Source organism: Loxodonta africana, chromosome 27 (genome assembly GCF_030014295.1).
Source record: "Loxodonta africana isolate mLoxAfr1 chromosome 27, mLoxAfr1.hap2, whole genome shotgun sequence".
Taxonomy (NCBI): domain Eukaryota; kingdom Metazoa; phylum Chordata; class Mammalia; order Proboscidea; family Elephantidae; genus Loxodonta; species Loxodonta africana.
This window is the reverse complement of record NC_087368.1, coordinates 3,781,253-3,800,914: the sequence shown is the minus strand read 5'-3', so window position 1 is coordinate 3,800,914 and position 19,662 is coordinate 3,781,253. Positions and strand designations below refer to the sequence as shown.

Genomic DNA, 19,662 nt, shown 5'->3' with positions numbered 1-19,662 from the left:
AATACAAAAATCATAAAATGGGCAAAGGGCTTGAACAGACATTTCACCAAAGAGGGCATTCAAATGGCCACCAGACACATGAAAAGATGCTCAGTGTCATTAGCCATCAGAGGGATGCAAATCAAAAACACAATGAGATACCATGTCACTCCCACCAGGACGTCTAATCATAAAAAAAAAAAAACAGATGTTGGTTAGGATGTGGAAAAATTGGAGCCCTTATCCATTACTGGTGGGAATATAAAATGGTACAGCAGTTGTGGTAAACTGTGGCACTTCCTCAAAAAACTAAAATAGGAGAGGCAGGCCCAAGATGGGGGAGTACTCAGATGCTTCCGGTGGTCCCTTTTACAAAGAAGACCCCCCAAAAATAGTGAATTGATTATATATATGAAAAGCAAGGACCCGTGAACATCAAAGCAAAGTTAAGAAACTGAACTGAGCAGTAGGGGGAGGGAGAGATGGTTCAGAAGCATGAGGAGTTGCTGGACCTGTCTCAGTGGGAACCGGCACCCCTAAGCCCCAATCCCCTGCCTTGACCACAGCAGGGCTCGCTGTAGCATACTGAATGCGGTTTTCTCAGCCACAGAGAGTGAGTAGCAGAATCTACTCATCCCTAAGGAATCAGCAAAGAACAGCCTTCTTGGCAAAAGTTAAGTGCTTCCATCTAATTTACCATGCAGATTTATCTGATCCCTCCTCCCTCTGCCCCAGGTCCTAAGTCACCTTCAGTGACAGTCACTTTTCCTGGGCCTGAGCCAGATCCTGCTGCACACCTTAAGCCATTCTCCTGCCCTTACAGAAGGAACAAATTAACAAACGGGGAGAAGAATAATTTCCTGGCTCCCCTAAACTGGGACCTTAGGGAAGAAGTGGCTCCTGTTCAGGCATAAACAGTCCTTGACTTGAATGCCTTTGACCCCTGCATGGACCTGTGTCCCATTTCAGTAGCTAAGCCTTTGCTGTTACACTGCAAGGCTTTATGTGCCTGAAGTCTGACTTTAACTGTTTCAGCTGTGGGGTGGAGAGCCAAGTTTTTGATATTTGACACTGCTCTGCCTGTTAAGCAGGGTCCTCACCCACCCACATCAGGGGCTTGAAGACTGGTGTTTCCACCCATACCACCTAGCCATCCACAACAGGGGTCCAAGGATAAGTGGTGCCTCCCAGTCCTCACAGTTAAAAGCACTGGGTGGCTATGGCACGGCTTCACAGCCCACCCACCTGTACACTCTAGAGAACAGGGACTCACCTTGCTCACAGACACCTGGGGGTTGGTTGTCACCCCCGACTTGTTCAGAGTGTGACCTCCTGCTGCAACAAGAAACTTGTGCATATACCAATCACTACTCTCCTCTCAGACCATAGGTGACAGCATGCACCACACACTTGGTGACCCGTTCACTGGACACCTGTGCTGAATCCATACAAGAAAAGTGAATGGACTCCTATGCTCGTATACTTGGTAACAACTCTAGCCATTTCATGAAAAGACATTACAGCTTAAAGGCTCCAATAATCACGTTAGCTCATTCCAGCAGCCTATTTGGGTATATCAAAACAAAACAAAGTAAGAAGCTAAGACAGTAAGCAAACAAAATAAATTAATACAGTAACTTATAGATGGCTTGGAGACAACGGTCAATATCAAATCATATAAAGAAGCAGACACTGATCATTTCAACAAGCTCCCAAAACAAAGAATAAAAGAAGCTTCTGAATGAAGAGGCCTTCCTGGAATTACCAGACGTAGAATCCAAAATATTAATATACAGAGCTCTTCAAGAGATCAGGAAGGAGATCAGGCAAAATGCAGAACAAACTAAAGAGTACACAGATAAAGCATTTGAGGAAATTAAGACAGTTATTCAAGAACATAATGAAAAATTTAAAAGGCTGCAAGAATCCATAGACACACGGCAATCAGAAATTCAGAGCTTCAACAATAATACTTCAGAATCAGAAAACTCAAGAGAAAGTCAGATGAGCAGAACTGAAGCAATGAAAGTCAGAATTAACAAGATTGAAGATAAAACACTTGACGCCAATATATTTGAAGAAAAACCGATAAAAGAATATTAAAAACTGAATAAACCCTAAGAAACATGTGGAACTCTATCAAGAGAAATAACCTTCGTGTGATTGAAGTACTAGAACAGGGAGGGAAAACAGAAAATACAGACAGAATTGCTGAAGATTTACTGGCAATTTACTGGCAAATCTTCCCTGATACCATGAAAGATGACAAGATATCTATCCAAGATGCTCACCCAACTGCACACAAGATAGATCCCAAAAGAAAGTCACCAAGACATACTATAACCAAACTTGCCAAAACCAAAGATAAAGAAAATTTAGGTGCAGCTAGAGATAAAGAAAAACTCACCTACAAAGGAGAGTCAGTAAGAATAAACTCAAACTACTCAACAGAAACAATGAAGGCAAGAAGGCAATGGAATAACATACAAAAAGCCTTGAAGGAAAAAAACTGCCAGCCAAGAACCATATATCCAGCAAAACTGTCTCTCAATATATGAAGGTAAAATTAAGACATTTCCAGATAAACAGAAGTTTTGGGAATTTGCAAAAACTAAAACAAAATTACATGAAATACTAAAGGGAGTTTTCTGGTTCAAAAAGTCAATAGCATCAGACAAAAACCCAAGATTAAAACATACGACAGAGAAATCAGATATCAACCAAGGTAGGGAAATCACAAAAATAACTCAATAAAAAATTGTGCAAAACAGGGAAATAGAGACGTCATTATGTAAAAGAAGACATTAAATCAATCAAGAGGGACAAGAAAATGTACTCATAGATCTTTCATATGAAGAAGTCAAGGCAATACAGAGATAAAAGTTTAGTTTAAACTTAGAAAACTGGGGGTAAATAATACCATAACCACAAAGAAGATTAACACTCCTACACATCAAAATAAAATACAAGAAAAACCTAAAGACTCAGCAAAAACAAAATCAACACTGAAAAAAAGGAAAAGACAATTTATAAAGAAAAACTACTCAACACAAAAAATTCAGTGGAAAAAAGAAATGGTCAACAACACACACAAAAAGACATCAAAATGAGAGCACTAAACTCATACTTATCCATAATTTCCCTGAATGGAAATGGACTTAATGTGCCAATAAGAAGACAGAGAGTGCCAGAATGGTTAAAAAAAAAATACACGATCCGTTTATATGCTGCCTACAAGAGACACATCTTAGACTTAAAGACACAAACAAACTAAAGCTCAGAAGATGGAAAAAACATACATATCAAGCAAACGACAATCAAAAAAGAGAGGGAGTGTCAACAGTAATTTCTGACAAAATAGACTTTAAAGTTAAATCCACCACAAAGGATGAGGAAGGACACTATATAATGATTAAAGAGACAATATACCGGGAGGATATTACCATATTAAATATTTATGCACCCAATGACAGGGCTGCAAGATACATAAAGCAAACTCTAACAGCACTGAAAAGTGAGATACACATCTATACAATAACTTCAACACACCACTTTTGATGAAGGACAGAACATCCAGAAAGATGATCAACAAAGACACGGAAGATCTAAATGCCACAGTCAACCAACTTGACCTTGTAGACAAACACAGAACACTCCACCCAACACCAGACAAGTATGCTTTCTTTTCTAACGTTCATGGAACATTCTCAAGAAGACACCACATATTAGGTCATAAAGCAAGCCTTAACAGGATCCAAAACATAGAAATATTACAAAGCATCTTCTCTGATCATAAAGCCATAGAAGTAGAAATCAATAACAGAAAAAGCAGAGAAAAGAAATCAAACACATGGAAGTGGAACAACACCTTGCTCAAAAATGACTGGGTTATAGAAGAAATTATGGACAGAATAAAGAAATTCATAGAATCCAATGAGAATGAAAACACTTCCTATCAGAATCTTTGGGACTCAACTAAAGCAGTGCTCAGACGTTAATTTATAGCCATAAATGCACAAGTCCAAAAAGAAAAAAGGGCCAAAGTCAAAGAACTACCCCTACAACTTGAACAAATAACACAGCAGCAAAAGAAACCCTCAGGAACCAGAAGTAAGCAAATAATAAAATTTAGTGCAGAATTAAATGAAATAGAGAACAAAACAATTGAAAGAGTTAACAAGACCAAAAGCTCTTTCTTTGAAAAGATTAACAATCAATAAACCACGGGCCAGACTTACAAAAGAAAAACAGGAGACGAAGCAAATAACTGAAATAAGAAATGAGATGGGTGATATCACAACAGACCCAACTGAAATTAAAACAATCATTTCAGATTACTATGAAACACTGTACTCTGAAAATTTGAAAACCTAGAAAAAATGGACAAATTTTAGAAACACACTACCTACGTAAACAAACACAAATAGAGGTAGAACAACTAAAATTCATATCAAAAGAAGAGATTGAAAAGGTAATTAAAGAACTCCCAACAAAAAAAAGCTCTGACCCTGATGGCTTCACTGGAGAATTCTACCAAACTTTCAGAGACGAGTTAACCCCCCCACTATTCAAGGTATTTCACAGCACAGAAAAGGATCGGATACTCCCAAACTCATTCTATGAAGCCAGCATTTCCCTGATACAAAAATCAGGTAAAGACACCACAGAAAAAGAAAATGACAGACCTATATCCCTCATGAACCTAGATGCAAAAACCCTCAACAAACTTCTAGTCAAAAGATTTCAAAAACATATCAAAAAAAAAAAAAACAATTCACCATGACCAAGTGGGATTCATATCCGGTATGCGGGGAGGGCTCAACATTAGAAATGCAATCAATGTAATCCACCATATAAATAAAACAAAAGACAAGAACCACATAATCTTATCAACTGATGCAGAAAAGGCATTTGACAAAGTCCAACACCTATTCATGATAAAAACTCTCATCAAAATAAAAATATAAGGGAAATTCCTCAACATAATACAGGGCATTTATACAAAGCCAGCAGCCAACATCACCCTAAATGCAGACAGTCTGAAAGCATTCCCCTTGAGAAAGGGAACCAGAGAAGGACGCCCTCTATCATCACTCTTATTCAACATTGTACTGGATGTCCTAGCCAGCGCAATTAGGCTAGATACAGAAATAAAGGGCACCCAAATTAGCGAAGAAGAAGTAAAAGAATCTCTGCAGATGACATTATCTTATATGCAGAAAACCCTAAGCAATCCTTAAGAAAACTACTGAAACTAACAGAACGTTTCAGCAGAGTACCAGAATACAAGAAAAATATACAAAAATCATTTGGATCCCTCCACACCAACAAAGAGAATATCAAAGAGGGAAATCCCCAAATCAATAACATTTACAATTGCCCCCAAGAAGAGAAAATACTTAGGAATAAATCTAACCAGAGATGTAAAAGATCTATACAAAGAAAACTACAAGACATTAATGCAAGAAACCAAAAGAGACCAACATAAGTGGAAAAACATACCTTGCTCATGGACAGGGAAACTCAACATTGTAAAAATCTCTGTTCTACCCAAAGTGATCCATAGATACAATGCAATCCCAATCCAAATACCAATGACAGATTTTAATGAGAGGTAGAAGCAAATCAGCAACGTCATATGAAAAGGAAAGAGGTCCCCAATAAGTTAAGCATTATTGAGGAAACGAACAAAGCGGGAGGCCTTGCACTACCTGATTTTAGAACCTATTATACTGCCACAGTAGTCAAAACAGCCTGGTACTGGTACAACAACAGATACATAGACCAATGGTACAGAACTCAGAACCCAGACATAAATCCACCCATATATGAGCAGCTGATATTTGACAAAGGCCCAAAGTCTGTTAAATAAGGAAAAGACAGTCTCTTTAACAAATGGTGCTGGCATAAGAGGATATCCATCTGCAAAAAAATGAAAAAAGACCCATACCTCACACCATGCACAAAAACTAACTCAAAATGGATCAATGACCTAAATAGAAAATCTAAAACAATAAAGATCATGGAAGAAAAAATACGGACAGTGCTAGGAGCCCTAATACATAGAATAAACAGTATGCAAAACATTAGTAACAATGCACAAACACCAGAAGAAAAACTCGGTATCTGGAAAAAAAAAACATCAAACACCTATGCTTATCCAAAGACTTCATCAAAAGAGGAAAAAGATAACGGACAGACTGGGAAAAAGTTTTGGGCTACCACAATTCTGATGAGCATCTGATCTCTAAAACCTACATGATACTGTAAAAATTCAACTACAAAAAGACAAATAATACAATTAAAAAATGGGCAAAGGATATGAACAGACACTTCACCAAAGAAGACATTAAGGCAGCTAACAGATACATGAGGAAATGCTCACAGTCATTAGCCATTAGAGAAATCTAAATCAAAACTACAATGAGACACCATCTCACCCAAACAATGCTGGCATTAATCCAAAAACTACAAAATGATAAATGTACAAGAGCTTGTGGAGAGACTGGAACACTTATACACTGCTGATGGGAATGTAAAATGGTACAACCACTTTGGAAATTGAGTTGGCGCTTGCTTAGAAAGCTAGAAATAGAACTACCATACAATCCAGCAATCCCACTTCTTGGAATCTATCTTAGAGAAATAAGAGCCCTCACATGCACAGATACATGCACACCCATGATCACTGCAGCACTGTTTGTAATAGCAAAAAATGGAAGCAACCAAGGTGCCCATCGATGGATGAATAGATAAATGATGGTATATTCACAAAATGGAATACTACACAATGGTTAAGAACAATGATGAATGTGTGAAACATCTATACTGTGGAGGAATCTGGAAGGCATTATGCTGAGTGAAATTAGGCAGCTGCAAAAGGACGAATATTGTACAAGACCACTATTATAAGAATTCAAGAAAAAGTTTAAACACAGAAGAAAATATTCTTTCATGGTTACGAGGGTGGGGAGGGAGGGAAGGGGTATTCACTACTTAGATAGCAGACAAGAACTATTTTAGGTGAAGGGAAAGACAGCACACAATACAGGAGAGCTCAGCACAACTGGACTAAACTAAAAGAAAGGAAGTTTCCTGAATACAACTGAACACTTTGAAGGCCAGAGTAGCAGGGCTGGAGGTTTGAGGACCATGTTTTCAGGGGACATCTAGGTCATTTGCATAACAAAATGCACAAAGAAAACATTCTGCACCTCACATTTGTGAGTGGAATCTGGGGTCTTAAATGCTTGCAGGCAGCCATCTAAGATGCATCAATTGGTCTCAACCCACCTGGAGCAGAGAAAACTGAAGAATAACAAAGACACAAGGTAAAGATGAGCCCAAGAGGCAGAAAGGGTCACATAAACCAGAGACTACATCAGTCTGAGACCAGAAGAACTAAATGGTGCCCAGTGACAACCGATGACTACCCTGACAGGGAACACAACAGAGAATTCCTGATGGAGCAGGAGAACAGTGGGATGCAGACCTCAAATTCTTATAAAAAGACTAGGCTTAATGATCTGACTGAGACTAGAGGTAACCTGCAAGTCATGGTCCCCGGACCCTTTGTTACTCCAGCACTGGTACCATTCCCAAAGCCAGTTCTTCAGACAGGGTTTGGACTGCACAATAAGACAGAAAATGATCTTAGTGAGGAGTGAGATTTTTGGCTCTAGCAGACCCATGAGACTATGTGGGCAAGTGCTGTTTAGAGGTGAGATGAGAAAGCAGAGGGTATAAGAGCTGGTTGAATGGACACCGGGAATACAGGTTGGAGATGAGGAGTGTGCTGTCTCATTAGGGGGAGAGCAGCTAGAAGTACATAGCAAGGTGTTCGTAACTTTTTGTATGAGAAACTGACTTGATTTGTAGCCTTTCACTTAGACCACAATAAAGAAAAAGAAAAAATTTTTTAACCCAAAAATGGAGCTACCATGTGACCGAGCAATTCCACTCCTACGTATATACCCGAAAGGCTTGAAAGCAAAGGCTCAAATAGGGACTTGTACAAGAATGTTCACTGCAGCACTATTCACAATAGTCAAAAGGTGGGAACAACCTAAATGCCCATCTACAAATGAATGCATAAACAAAATGTGGTACATACATACAAGGGAATACTATCATCCAGTAGGAGAAATAAAGTCTTGATACATGTGACAGTATGCTGAGTGAAATAAGCCAATCATAAAAGGAAAAATATTACATGACCTCCATTGTATAAAAAGACAAGAAAAGGCAAATGTACAGAGCCCAAAGTTTATTAGTGGTTGCCTGAGGCAGGGAAGCAGGAGGAAACGGGAGTTGACGGTGTTGGAAAAATCACATTGATTAAACAAGGGTTGCATAGCTAAGTATTGTAATTGCTGTCAACTATATACCTGTAAAAAGCTGAACTGGCAAAAGTTGCATGAGAGATATATTTATAATGACAAAAAAAAAAAAAAAGAGCTGTTGAGCCTGCTTATGTATAACCAAACACCTCATGGGATTTGGTTCCTTGGCTTGGAGGTTCACAGTTATGATTTCATGGACCATCCCAGTTAACTAACCTAATAATGTATTTAGTGCTTCTGGTTTACCTCCTAGTTTCTTTTGTAGTGACTGAGGTCTTAAAACGCTTGCAGGCAGCTGTCCAAGGCACAATTGATCTCTATTCACATGGAGCAATACGGGAAAAAAGAGGGTCAGGAATAAGAGGAGGATATGGAATGTGTAGCTAATTGCCTCCATGAACAACCGCCTCCTTTGCCATAAGACCAGAAGAACTGGATGGTGTCTGTCTACCATTACTAAGCATTTTGATCAAAAAGTCCATAGAAGAATCCTGGTTGCAGAACTTCAAATTCTCATGGAATCCATACTTTCTGGACCATACAGACTAGATTAACCACTGAAACTATTGCCCTGAAATGATTTTTAAACATTAAACCAAAAATATTCCCTGAAGTCATCTCAAAATTGGTCAAGAGTTTAGCAAAATGCTCTTTTAAGAACCATCTATATAGGGTGAGTCTATGTTAATGAGGAAGGAACAACTCAGAAAAGGAGGGTGAGAATGGTTGCACAACATGAAGAATGCAATCAGTGTTACTAAATTGTACATGCAGAAAATGTTGAATTGGTGTATGTTTTGTTCTGTATATTCTAAAAAACAAAAAAACTAATAAAATTCAGAAAAAAAAATCTGTTGACCATAAAAAAAAAGACAAATGACCAATAAGGCTCTCCATGATTGTCCCCTATTACTCCTCTCTTATCATCTTCCCCTGGCTCACTCTGCTCCAGACTCACTGGTTTCCTTGCTGTTTCTAGAAAACCCCACACACCCTGCTGCATTAGTGCTTTTCAACTTGCTGTTCATTCATCTTGGAGCACGGCTCACTCTGCTCCGGACTCACTGGTTTCCTTGCTGTTTCTAGAAAACCCCACACACCCTGCTGCATTAGTGCTTTTCAACTTGCTGTTCATTCATCCTGGACTAGTACCCTTCTCCCTATATCTGTGTCTCATTTCCCAATTCCTTCACCTTAACAAGGTCATCCCTCATCACCTATCGAAAACAACAAACCTCATGCCCTGGAACTCCAGGTTCATCTTACTGGTTTTATTTCTCTCCAAAGTACTTATTGTCCCCAAAATTAAATGAATAAGTAAATGAACATGTTTGTTCATTTACCTGTTATCACATTCTCCATTGAGAATTTAAGCTCTATTAGAGCACAGACTTTTTTTTTTTTACTCTATTTTGCTTACTGCTGAATTCTCAGTGGGCAGAATGGTTTCTGAACTATAGTAGTCACACATATGGCCAAAATAACACACACCTGTTGAGTGAAAGAATGCACAAAGGAACCATTGGGCCATAGTCAATTCATAGCCAAGCACCATTTAAGTAGGGGAAGGGAGACAAGTGGATAGCTTAGGGGACTGAATACACTCATCTTCCCGGCCTACTCCTGGGTCCACAAGTTGTGTCTGGAAACTCTCCTGGGCACAGATTGACTGACAGCAACACCTGAGAGTCTTGGGTCACCACCTGTTTCCATTCCAGGGGATACAATATTGCCGTATGAAAAGTACAAGTTGTGGTTCCAGAAGGTCTAGTTTTAAAATCCATTAATTATTTGGAAGGTTTGGAGAAAGTAACTTAACTACATCGAGCCTCAGTTTCCTCATCTGTAAAACAAGAGAACAAAGGCTATTTTCCATATGGGATGCAATGAAGATTAAATGAGGTAACATGAAAACGACGTTCTGTAAACTGTTAAAAAAAAAAAAAAGGAATAAATATAGATTGTGATGGTAGAAGAGAACAATGCTGATTTGGACCTACTTAGCAACTTAGGATTGGAAGAAGACTCATTAAGAACCTAAGACATGCAGATGACACAACCTTGCTTGCTGAAAGTGAAGAGGACTTGAAGCACTTACTGATGAAGATCAGAGACCACAACCTTCAGTATGGATTACACTTCAACATGAAGAAAACAAAAATCCTGACAACTGGACCAATAAACAACATCACAACAAACGGAGAAAAGATTGAAGTTGTCAAGGATTTAATTCTACTTGGATGCACAATCAACATCCATGGAAGCAGCAGTCAAGAAAACAGATGACACATTGCATTTGGGCAAATGTGCTCCAAGTATCTCTTCGAAGTGTTAGAAAGCAAAGATGTCACTTTAACAACTAAGGTGCGCCTGACTCAAGCCATGATGTTTTCAATTGCCTCATATGCCCATGAAAGTTGGACAATAATTAAGGAAGACCGAAAAAGAATTGGTACATTTGAATCACAGTGTTGGTGAAGAATATTGAAAATACCATGAATCGCCAGAAGAACAAACAAACCTGTCTTGCAAGAAGTACAGACAGAATGCTCATTAGAAACAAGGTTGGTGAGACTTTGTCTCACATAATTTGCACATGTCATCAGGACGGACCTGCCCATGGAGAAGGACATCATAAAGTAAAGGGTCAGCGAAAAAGAGGAAGACCCTCAGCAAGATGGATTGACACAGGGGCTGCAACAATGGGCTTAAGCATAACACCAACTGTGAGGGTGGCGCAGGACCTGCCAGTGTTTCGTTCTATTGCACACAGGGTTGCTATGGGTCAGAATTGACTCAGTGGCACCTAAAAACAACAGCAACCAACACAGAGTCACTGTAATTATAACTGTAATTGACGGATACCTGATTAGTCACACAAACAGTCAAAATGTTTGTTGGTTACTGCTATAAGCCTTGTTGGCCTAAAAGGAGGTAGTACAGATGGAGGAGTAGTGGGCTAATGGAAAGTCCTGGGTTAAGAGGAGAAGATTCAGACACACGTTAGAAAGCTGTGGGGTAAGGTCAAGGGGCCAGAACGAGAGCTTCTTTGGGAAACTGGGGCATGCAGAAGCATCCAGGGATACTGAGGAATTTAAAAAGACATACAAACGCCTAGGTTAAGATGCTCACCCAGAAAAGACCTGAGAACACTTTTAACATTCACTTTGCGTTGATCTCTGGGTCAGCGTAAACCTTGCTGAGTATTGAAGGAGTGTTGCAGGACAGACCCTATCTGCAAGGACCACAGAGGATTTTTTTCTCTCATTGCTTACCTTTGCTTCTTTTTCCTGTTTTCTTTCATTTTTTTTCTTTTTCTTTTCAACTCCTAGTGTTCATGGAAGTCTCTGACAGAACAATAGCTGAGCACAACCTAAAGAAATAGAGACTTCAGTGAACACACACACCAAGTAATTCAGACTTTGCAAAACTAATCTGTGAAGGTCACTAAACCAATGGGCTTCAACAACAAAACAAAGAGACAGACAGAGAAGAATGGAGGAAGAAAGGAAAGAAGGAAGAAAAGAAAGTCCGGTAGAAGGGGGAGAATCTCATTTCAAGAGTCCTCATGTTACTCAAATATCTGATTTTCAATTAAAAAAATCACCAGGTATACATAGAAACAGGGGAGAATGGTCCATTCAAAGGAACAAAGTGACAGAAATCATCCCCAAGAAAGCCAAGTTACTGGACTTACTAGATAAAGACTTTTAAACAACTCTTTTAAATATGCTCAAAGAGCTAAAAGAAAACACAAAGAACTAAAGGAAATCAGAAAAACAATCTATAAACAAAGCGAGAATATCCGTAGAGATATAAATTATACACATATAAAAAAAAAGAACCAAACAGAAAAGTACAATGACTGAAATGAAAAATTCACTAGAGGGGCTCAGCAGCAGATTTGAGCTAGCAGAAGGAAGAATCAGTGAACTTGAAGATAGGACAACGGAAATAATCCAATCTGAGAAACCGAAAGAAAAAAGAACTTTAAAACAATGTACAGAGTCTAACACACCTGTAGGACGCCATCATGCAGAAAATATACACATTATGGATATCCCAGAATGAGGAGAAAGTAAGAAAGGGACAGAAAGAATATTTCAAGAAATAATGGCTGAAAACTTTCCAAATTTGATCAAAGTCATGAATCTATGCATGCAAGAAGCTCAATGAACTCCAAGGATAAACCCAAAGAGATCCACAGTGAGACACATTATAATCAACCTGATGAACACCAAAGACAAAGAGTTTTGAAAGCAGCAAGAGAGAAGCAAATCATCACATGCAAAGAATCCTCAAAAAGATTAAATATCAATTTCTCCTCAGAAACCAAGAAGGCCAGAAAGCAGTGGGGTCACATACTTATGACAATGACAGAAAAAAAAAGAAACTGCCAAATAATAATTCTGTATCTGACAAAATAGTCCTTCAAAATTGAGGGCAAAAAATAGAACATTCCCAGATAAACAGACGCTAAGGAAGGAGGAAATGACCCAAGATGGCAGCTTAGTCACGCACACCATGCTGTCCCCCTACAGCAAAGAACCAAGAAACCAAGTGAAACAGATAAAGATGATGTCATGGATTGAACTGTGTCCCCCCAAAATATTTGTTAACTTGGCTAGGCCATGATTTCTAGTATAGTGTGATTGTCCACCATTTTGTCATTTCATGATATTTTTCTACGTGTTGTAAATCCTATCACTATGATGTAATGAGATGGATTAGTGGCAGTTATACAGATGAGATCTGCAAGATTAGACAGTGTCTTAAGCCAGTCTATTTTGAGATACGAGAGAGAGGAGCAGGCAGAGAGACGTGGGAATCTCACACCACCAAGAATGCAGTGCTGGGAACAGGGTGTGTCCCTTTGGACCTGATGTTTCTGCATGGAGATGCTCCCAGACCAAGGGAAGACTGATGACAAGGACCTTCCTCCAGAGATGACAAAGACAGAAAGCCTTCCTCGGGACCTGGCGCCCTGAATTCAGACTTCTGGCCTACTGGACTTTAACAGAATAAACTTCTCTTTCTTAAAGCCATCCACTAGTGGTATTTCTATTATAGTAGCACTAGATGACTAAGACAGATGACAATCTGGGAACCCAGAACAGCAAATGAGTCAAACACCGAAGGAAAGGAGAACTGAATGAAGACAGCAAACAAGACTTACAGACTGTAGGCATCCTCCCAGCCAGCCCAGCACCATGTGGCCATCTTAAAACAAAGTGAGTTACATTCCTGGGTGAGGAGCTCAGGAAGGCAACTTCACAGAACCCCCATTAAGAGACAGAGATACTGTGTAGACAAACGTGGAGCAAAACAAGGTAAGCAAAACATGAACCATACCTAAGGAAGCAAAGTGCAGGAAGGCAGGTGAGAGCCCTAGGGATCCAGGCAACCATAGAGTAGGGAGTGAGCTAGAAAATAGGGCAGAACTACTCACCAGCAGCAGTTTCTGATCATTAGGGCAGCTGGCACTGCCAGAGTGGTGGATCCTTGAAGTGGCAGCTAGAGATCTCTCACTTGACCAGACTCTGAACAGCCCACTCCCAGCATCTGGTCAGAGCTGGTCCTGATCACTGGGTGCACTCTGTGGGGAGTGTCTCAGCTCCCTCTCTATGCTCCCCGCTTCCCTCCCAGTTCCCAGGAGTGTGCCTCTCTTCCCTTCGCCACTTGGCAATCCACATCACACAGCCCCGTGCTGTCACACTTCCAACCCGAGGTTTGCATCTGCCCCGTCCATTCTCATGCCAACTTGCACACCTGGCAATCCACAGCACACAGTCGTACACTGTCGGACCTGCAACCAGAGGCTCATGCACGCTCCATCCACCCCTGCGCTACCCAGCCCACCCCTCCCGCCACCAGACTGGCAATCGGAGGACTTAAACTCCCCTCTCCCGCCCACCATTCCACCCACCTGGCGATCAGCAGTGAAAGCTCCTGTGCTACCTACCCAGTGACAAGTGACCCACGCACTCTCACCCCAACCACTGGGAAACCCGCAAGGCACACACACAATGCCCAACCCAGAGATCAGTAAGAACGCTCCCTGCACCCATGCTCCAGTAACCAGCTGGAAAGACACATCACCTCAGCAGCAATGGCAATATATCCTGACAGGTGCCAACTGAACCTCTGCCAAATGATGATCAGGAGATCCTAGTGCCCTCAGCCTACATCTCACCATCTGCAATGCCACACATTCCATATCCAAAGAGTTCTTGCAGGCTGTCTACACTTGTTCTGAAACCCCTTGATACCCTACCACCTAATGAGATAACAATTTGTGCATGTACAGTGGGCCTACCCCATCTATTTGGGTAGCACTCTCTCATGGTGGATATGGAAACATCCTGCCCTGACCTCCAGAAAACACACTAACTCTATCACTAACCCAGAAGGATCCCATGGTCCCACAAGTGCTGTGGAAGGAAGCTGAACACCCAACACTTGTCACCCAATGTCAGGAGAAGAGCCAGCTCTCCCACCTCCACTCAATCCAGTAAGGGAAGACAAATGAGCCTACCCAAAGAAGATTCACACATGAGTGTGACAAACCATACCCCATAGTGAGAGGAAATCATCCTCAGCCAAAATATACCACCAAAGTTACAAATAAGCCAGAACCACAAAATAAGTAATGCAAAGGAATAAAGTCATTCTAAAGAGAAAGAAAAGAAACAAGGCTCTGGATACATCAAAACAAAATAAAATAAATTAGCACACATCAGGAGCAAGGTAGAATGAAGAAAACTAAAGACACAAGGGAGAGATTAATCCAAAGGACTAATGGACCAAAACTACCACAGCCTCCACCAGACTGAGTCCAGGGCAACTAGATGGTGCCTGGCTACCACCACTGACTGCTCTGACAGGGATCACAATAGAGGGCTCTGGACAGAGATGGAGAAAAATGTAGAACACAATTCTAACTCACAAAAAAAGACCAGACTTATTGGCTTGACAGACTACAGAAACCCCAAGAGTATGGCCCCCATCACACTTTTAGCTCAGTAATGAAGTCACTCCTGAGGCTCACCCTTCAGCCAAAGATTCAACAAGCCCATAAAACAAAACAAGACTAAAGGGGCACACTAGCCCAGGGGCAAGGATGAGAAGGCAGGTGGGGACAGGAAAGCTGGTAACAGGGAACTCAAGGTCAAGGAGGGGAGAGTGTTGACATGTCGGAGGGTTGATATCCAATGTCACAAAAGAATATGCGTACCAACTATTTAATGAGAAGCTAGTTTGTACTGTAAACCCTCATCTAAACTATAATAAAAAAAATCAGCAAAAAACATACAATCAAGAAAGAAATACATAAATAAATTAACACCTTAATACCTCAGAGACAGTAGACAATAACAAATCATAGGAAGAAACAGGATAAGACAGCTCAAAAAAGTGAGCAAGATAAAGGAGCAGAAAACCTTACTGAGGAAGAACCACCTAATGAGGGATTCAAAAGACATATATAGGACCATCAAAGAGATCAAGGAAAACACAGACAAAACCCTAGAAGAATTCAGGAAAACAATACAAGAACAAAATCACAAGACAGACAATTAGAAACCATACAAAAACAACAACTAGAAATTCAGAAGATTAACAATAAAAAATCAGAAGTAAATAATGCAATGGAGTACACAGAAGTAGAATTTAGTCAATGAGAGAAAGAACCAGCAAAATAGAGAATAAATTCCTTGTTACTAAGTTGTTTGAGGAACAATCACAAAAAGAATGACAAAAAATGAAGAAAGCTTAAAAGGTATATGGGACACTATCAAGAATAATAATTTACACATAACAGAAGTTCCAAAAGAGGAAGAGGAAAAAAAAAAAAAGTATAGAGAGAATTTTCAAAGATTTATTGCCAGAAAATTTCCCTAATGTCATCAAAGATGAGAAGGTTTCCATCCAAGAAGCTCAACAAACCCCATACAGGATAAACCAAACAAACCAAAACCAGCGCCATTGAATCAATGCCAGAACCCCCAAAAAGTCACTAAGACATATTATAATTAAACTTTCCAAGAACAAAGAAAGAATTCTAAGAGCAGCTTAAGAAAAACAAAATATCACCTACAAGGGGGCACCAATAAGACTAAGCACTGATTTCTCAGCAGCAAACATGCACCAAGAAGGTAATGGGATGACATATGTAAAGCACTCAAAGAAAAGAACTGCCAACCAAGAATCTTATATTCAGCAAAACTGTCTTTCAAATATAATGACAAAACTAGAACATTTTCAGATAAAAGAAAAATAAGGGAATACGTAAAAATCAGACCAACCTTTCAAAAAAACATTAAAGGGAGTCCTTCAGACAGAGAACCAACAATATCAGAGAACAATCTGAAACTAAGACATATAACAACATCACACAGATACCAACACAGATAAAGAATTCTCAAAAGTAAAATAAAGTGCAAAACTGAAAACAGGATACCAGAGATGTCAATCTGTAAACAATGACAGCTTCTAAACAAAAAGGGGGAATAAATGGAGAGGAAGTCAAGGCGATATCAAGATATAACACTGTTTTAAACTTACGAAGATAAAGGTGAATTTCAGAGTAACCACAGGCAAAATTAATAAATCTACTTACCAAACAAAAACAAAATCAAAAAGAATCAGTAAGCACAAAGTCAACAACAATTGCGGATATGGGAAGAAAATCCATAAACAAAAACAACTTAGCAAAAAAATTTAAGTGGAACAAAGAAATCATTAACACCACACAAAAAAAAGGCATAACAAAATGACAACGGTAAACACATACCTATCAATAATCACACAGAAAAGAGACAGAGAGTGCAGAATGGATAAAAGAAATCCATGATTCATCAATATGTTGCCTACAACACACACTTCGGACATGAGGACATAAATGGCTAAAAATCAAAGGATGGAAAAAAATATATATATCAAACAAATAGTAACCAAAAGAGAGTAGGAATGGCAATAATAATCTCTGATAAAACAGACTTAAAGTCAACATCCATTATAAGAGACAGAAGGGCATCATTAACTACTGAAGGGTTAATCCACCAAAAGGACATAACCCTAATAAATATTTATGTACCTAATGACAGAGCTCCAAAATACATAAAGCAAACTCCAACAGAATTGGAGTTCTACAGTAGTAAAACAGACAGTTCTACAACAGTAGTAGGAAACTTTAACACATCACTTTCGATGAAGGACAGAACAACTTGAAACAAACTCAGCAAAGATACTGCAGATCTAACCAACAGACTGGAAAAGTTTTTGGCTACAAAAAATCGAATCAGCATCTGATCTCTAAAATCTACATGATACAGCAAAAACTCAACAACAAAAAGACAAATAACCCAATTAAAAAACTGGCAAGGACATGAACAGGCTCTTCACCAAAGACATTCAGGAGCTAACAGATACATGAGGAAATACTCACGATCATTAGCTATTAAAATAAAAATGGAAATCAAAACTACAATCAGATACCATTTCACCCCAACAAGGCTAGTGTTAATCAAAAAAACACAAAATAATAAATGTTGAAGAGGTTGTAGAGAGACTGGAACACTTACACACTGCTAGTGGGAATGTAAAATGGTACTACTTTGGAAATCAATTTGGCGCTTCCTTAGAAAGCTAGAAATGATCCAGCAATCCCACTCCTTGGAATATATACTTGAGAAATAAGACCCCTCACATAAACAGTATATGCACACCCATGTTCACTGCGGCACCATGTACAGCAGGAAAAAAGATGGAAGCAACCGAGGTGCCCATCAACGGATGAATGGATAAATAATGGTGTATTCCCATATGGAGTACTACCTAAAAATTAAGAACACTGAAGAATCCATGAAACATCTCATAACATGGAGGAACCTGGAAGGCATAACGCTGAGTGAAATCAGTCAGTTGCCAAAGGACAAACATTGTATGAGACCACTATTATAAGAACTCAAGAAAAAGTTTAAACACGGAGGAAAATATTATTTGATGGTTATAAGGGTGGGGAGGAAGTGAGAGGGGTATTCACTAATTAGATAGTAGACAAGAACCATTTTAAGTGAAGGGAAAGATAACACACAATACAGGGGAGGTCAGTACAACTGGGCTAAACAAAAAGCTAAGAAGTTTCCTGAATACAACCAAACACTTCGAAGGCCAGAGTAGCAGGACTGGAGTCTGGGAACCATGATTTCAGGGAACATCTAGGTCAATTGGCATAACAAAGTATATTAAGAAAAAGTTCTGCATTTCACTTTGGTGAGTGGCGTATTGGGTCATAAATGCTAGCAAGCAGCCATCTAAGAGCATCTGTTGGTCTCAGAAAGGGCCACATAAACCAGAGACTACATCAGCCTGAGACCAGAAGAACTAGATGATGCCCGGCTACCACCGACGACTGCCCTGGCAGGGGGCACAAAAGAAAATCCCTGATGGAGCAGGAGGACAGTGGGATGCAGACCTCAAATTCTCCTCAAAAGATGACTTTATGGTCTGACTGAGACTAGAGGGTCCCTGGAGGTCATGGTGCCTGGAACCTCTGTTAGCCCAAGACTGGAACTATTCCCGAAGCCAACTCTTCACACAGGGATTGGACTGGACTATAAGACAGAAAGTGATACTGGTGAGGAGTGAACTTCTTGGCTCAAGTAGACACATCAGACTAGGTGGGCAGCTCCTGTCTAGAGGCAAGATGAGAAAGCAGAAAGGGATAGGAGCTGGTTAAATGGACACAAGGAATATAGAGTGGAGAGGAGGAGTCTGCTGTCTCATTAGAGGGAGAGCAGCTAGGAGTACCTCGCAAGATATCCAGAGTTTTTGTATGAGAGACTGACTTGATTTGTAAACTTTCATTTCAACCACAATAAATTAAAAAAAAAAAAAAAGATTCAGAAAATCTAAATTAACACAATCAATCAACTCGACCTTGTAGATATATACAGAACACACCACCCAACAGCAGCACAGTACACATTCTTCTCCAATGCGCATGTACCATTCTCCAGAAGAGACCACATCTTAGGCCACAAATCAAACCTCAATAAATTAAAAAACATCAAAGTACAGGTATGTACCACTTAATGTCCACAATACATTCTGTGAAATATGACATTAAGTGATTAGGACGTTGTGTGAACACCACAGTATATACAGGAGAGAGGTACACAGGATGGTCACCAGCCACACCAAGGGACGGTGCAAAAATTTCGCTCTGCCGTAGTCAGTCCTGCATGGCTACTAGCCCGTCTCCAGGAGACACACCTGGCCCCCAACCTGCTGCGGCACGCACTTGCTGTCCAGCCAGCTGCCAGCTCCATCCCCTTCATTC

At 39.9% G+C, this 19,662-nt stretch overlaps 1 long non-coding RNA gene across 5 annotated transcripts in view; it reads right to left on the bottom strand.

The window, feature by feature from the left end:
* The window catches only part of LOC111749362 (uncharacterized), a 336,945-nt gene that overhangs the window by 306,648 nt on the left and 10,635 nt on the right, over positions 1–19,662 (bottom strand). For all 5 annotated transcript variants that reach the window (XR_010319522.1, XR_010319524.1, XR_010319521.1 and 2 more), the window contains one exon: positions 11,597–11,694. This is a non-coding gene — a long non-coding RNA (uncharacterized LOC111749362). The remainder of the gene's footprint in view (positions 1–11,596; positions 11,695–19,662) is intronic.